The sequence below is a fragment of the Juglans regia genome, chromosome 15 (genome assembly GCF_001411555.2).
Source record: "Juglans regia cultivar Chandler chromosome 15, Walnut 2.0, whole genome shotgun sequence".
Taxonomy (NCBI): Eukaryota; Viridiplantae; Streptophyta; class Magnoliopsida; order Fagales; family Juglandaceae; genus Juglans; species Juglans regia.
In genome coordinates this window covers 8,829,702-8,834,247 of record NC_049915.1, presented here as the reverse complement: position 1 = coordinate 8,834,247, position 4,546 = coordinate 8,829,702, and positions in this window count along the sequence as shown.

Genomic DNA, 4,546 nt, shown 5'->3' with positions numbered 1-4,546 from the left:
AGATTTAATTGTATTCAAAATAATTAAAACTTGAATTCTCATATGATATCGTAGTAATTTGGTTTATTAAAAAACATAATCCAACTAGCACAGCCCATAAAAATTTCAGTTAAACCCAATAATAAAATGAGAAAAGATATTTAAAATTATGAATTGTGTAACTGCCGTGTAATCATTTTAAAAAAAGTGAGTAAAACATGGGATCTACATAAAAAAAATTAAAATTTTAATAGTAGACTCCACTCTTTTTTAAAGAAATTACACAACGTTTATATATTTCACGATTATATGTAAAATTACTCTAATAAAATTATCATGAGTAAAGCTCACATTCTCAAAGCCCATTTACAAACTCTCTAGAAATTAACAAGTTACTTAACCAGTAATGACCAAGGGTTGAATTGTAAATACACTAAATTAAAAGGCTTCTAGAGATTTCAATTTTCTACAGAAAGCTGTCTTGAAATGTTTAAAGGGTAGTTTTGTAAATTTATTGAAAAACAAGCATGCAAGGCTTTAATGAAAAGCAAAAGAAATCTAGAAATCTGTTAACATACGAAGAAAGCCGAAATGAAAAGTTTCAGTGAAGAAGAAAGGCATCACGCGATAGGGAGAAATCCTATTTTTCATTCACAAACCAAGCACGTTGCCATAGATTTCCATTTGGTTTGTGAGCAAGTTGCCCATCGTCATCTCAGATCAGTTCAGTTCATTTCTGGCAAGGACCAACCAATAGATCACATCCTCACTAAGCCACTTGTTGCCTCTAAGTTTGCCTTTCTTCTACACAGGCTTAGTACTGTCCTTGCAACCCCATTGAGCTTGAGGGGGCGTAATGATGATGACATCAATATCACCGAAGACCAAGCCAAGATATCCTCCTCCACAAATCATGACAGAGCATCCGAGGATGAAGCCATATCTACACAACATGATATTCAGCCCAATATCAAGCCTCCATGATCCATGGAGTTGACCCACTAATGGCTAATCCTTTCCTATTTTATTTGTGCAATTATGTTGATCATTTTGTATATAATACTGTGACTGTAAATGTAAACTGCGTGAGCTATAATATCAAGATATTCAATATTTCTTTAGGGTTTAACAATAGTGAATTGTTTTTCTAGAAATATTAGATTTGTTGATTTCATATAATAAAAATGTTGCTAAAATGATAGCTAAAGCTCAAAAAAAAAAAAAAAAAAAAAAATCACTGTAAGAAATTTGACTTTTAGAGACGAAATTTGTTAGGGACGAATTAAATTTCATCCCTAAAAGTCATTTTTGGAGACAAAATTTACATTTCATCTCCAAAAATGCTTGAGCTACTAAATTTATTCGAACAGAGAAATATCTATTCGAATAAGATATTTTGTGACGAACAAAATCATCTAAAAAAAAACCATTTGAACGGAACAAAATTGATTCAAATATAGAATTAATGTTTGTTCGAACAGTATATAATCTGCTCGAATAATAATATTGGCGAGAAATTAATTTATTTTTTCCGGAGAAAGTTAATAACCTTTCAAACTTAAATTTCTTTGTTCAAACATACATTTTTTCAATTAATTTATTTATCAGTATGGATTTGTGCATATATATTTTTTTTCATTAAAGTAATAAATATTTTTTCCATTAATTTGTTATAATTTTCAGAATATAAAAATGTGTATATATTATATATTATGATTTGTGGTGAGTTAAAGTATTTATAAATTCATAAATTAATTTTATGTAATTAATTTCAAAACTTTATAGTGATTTCTTTTATGTTAAATTGATATAAATATAACTTTAAAGATAGTATCATTTTTTATATCATCAGGAACAACAAGTAAAATGAAAAAATAAACAAAGTAGCAAATACAAAAAATAAAAACCATACATTAATTACATCTCAAATATATAATGCTCAATATAACATAAAAAAGTAAAATAATAACTAAAATGATCATATGGTCCTTAGTAGATCAACATTATCTTGTAATATTTTAATACATCGTTCCAGATTCCTAAGCTTCTCCATGATAGGCTTAACGAATTCCACAAACAGAGCTTGTACCTGACCCAAAGTAGCCCCAGGAGGCTTTCTCTCAACAGCAGCAATACTACTAGAAGCTGGATCTGTGGGAGGATCACTAGGCTGTTCTGGTGCAGTCTTCCGTAAGTGCCCATTGCTCTTGCTGAATGTGATCTTGTTAAGGAGCCCCATCTGTGGCGACCTCCGCACAGTCACAGACACTGTAACCCCCAATTGGAGTAGGAGGCTAAATATCAGCAGTGCAAATGGTAAACTACCTCCACTGGAAAAGCGTGACTCCAATCAAATGTGAAGAAAGAAATACAATGCCAGATCAATGGGGCCCCCCGTGCTATCCGCAGCAAAAATCTGGCTCTATCAATCTCGAAATCAATCTTTTGTTTCTTCGGATTGATGTTATAGCCAACAATCAAATTGAGCATTCTGAAAAATGCTATACAATTGGCCTGTCGGTTCACCTTCCTCCCATCATATGGAGGAGCCGATGTGTCTCGCACTAGCTGACGCACCTGATCTTCTATAAAACCATCATCAAGTAGATCCTCATCCTCACTACCATTTGAACTAGTATCCGACTCTACATCCGGGGCTAGCTTGGAGGATGCGACCGGTGTAGCCGCTGCAGGATATGAGTCGGCCACGTGCGGGATGTTAAGGAACTCATCAATAATGCGGGGAGAGAAATTAATACTCACTCCCAGGACCGATAAGGTGTAGGACAGGGCATCATTGTTAAGTTCTCCTATGGCATGGTAGAACTCACCGACCATGTCTGGATATGCAGTTCCCCGCTGCTGATAGATCGATATCCATCTCCGCTCGGTGTAGATGGACTGTACGCTCCATCCGTCCCATGAAAGATCCGAGAAATCAGAGAAAATGATCTCATGCTCGACAAGTATAGGCCTTGTCTCCTGAGCATGAGTTGCTCCACTACTTTGGTTTGGCTGATCTCTAGCACGTTTTCTTCTGCTGGATGCCATTGATATATTGTTTAACCATAAGGAAAGTAAGAATATAATTAGCCATTATATTTAAATTATATTATTGAAGAATTATACTATATTAAACTGAGAACGGAACATATTCTGTTCGAACTAGTAAAATCTATTCGAATAGACTGTTCTATTCATTTGAATCGGTAATCTTTGTTCATTCGAACAAATTTCTTTTGTTCGAACAGAAATAATGCTGTTTGGCAACTGAGCGTTCGAACGCACAAGAGTTAGTTCGAACGGGAACAAGCCAAACAACCATGGCTGAGTAGACTCAGCCCCGAACTTAGAGACCCAATCTAGATGTTATCGTTTGTTTTAATCGGTGAAGTGATTACTGAGTGAAGCTCAATCATTTGTACCGATTATTTTGATGTTATTTTTACGGAATACACCAAAATGGGGGATTTCGGATTCATACCCCCCCTCCACCCCCAAAACACAATCCATTCGAATATAAAACCAAATAATAGATGTAAAGACTTGACCCATACCTCTTAGAAGTTCAAATGTGGGGTTGCTACGGCGGTTGAGTGGCGGTTGAGTGGCGGAGATAAGGGGCAAAATCGGAGGTCTTGACGGTTGCTGGTTCAAACTGGAGTGATTTGTTTCATTATATTCGAACTAGGTCTATAATGACCGTGGAGTCTCGTTCGAAATGGATAAATATTCGTTCAAACGGTTATTATACTAATATATTTATAATTATATTAGTAATAGTAATATATAATAATACTAATATTACAAAGTACAAAAGTATAAAAATAAAACTAATAATAGTATTATAATACTTTTAATTAATATATTTAGTACATTATTTGTAAATATATTTATTCTATTATACTAAGTACATATTAAGTACTTAGTATAATTACAATGGCTTAATTATATAGCTACTATATATAAGTTATGATAATTATGCTCGTATATTTTATATAATATTATAACACTAACTATAGTTACTACTTATATAACTACTATAGCTATTATAAGTTTCTAGTAACTATACAAGTTAATATAATTAATATATATATATATAGTAGTTATTAGTTATATAGCTACTACAATGTAAGTATTATATATAGTTACTATATAGCTATAGTTATTATAAGTTACGATAACTATACAAGTTAATATAATTAATATATATATAGTAGTTATTAGTTATATAGCTAATATAGTGTAAGTATTATATAGTTACTATATAGCTATTATAAAACTATACAAGTTAATATAATTAATATATATATAGTAGTTATTAGTTATATAGCGACTATAGTGTAAGTATTATATATAGTTCTTATATAGCTATAGCTATTATAACTCATGATAACTATACAAGTTAATATAATTAATATATATATATATATAGTACTTATTAGTTATATAGCTACTATAGTGTAGGTATTATATGGTTACTACATAGGTATAGCTATTATAGTGTAACTATTATATAGTTATTATAGTTACTAGTTACTATTATAAGTTATCATTACTATATTTA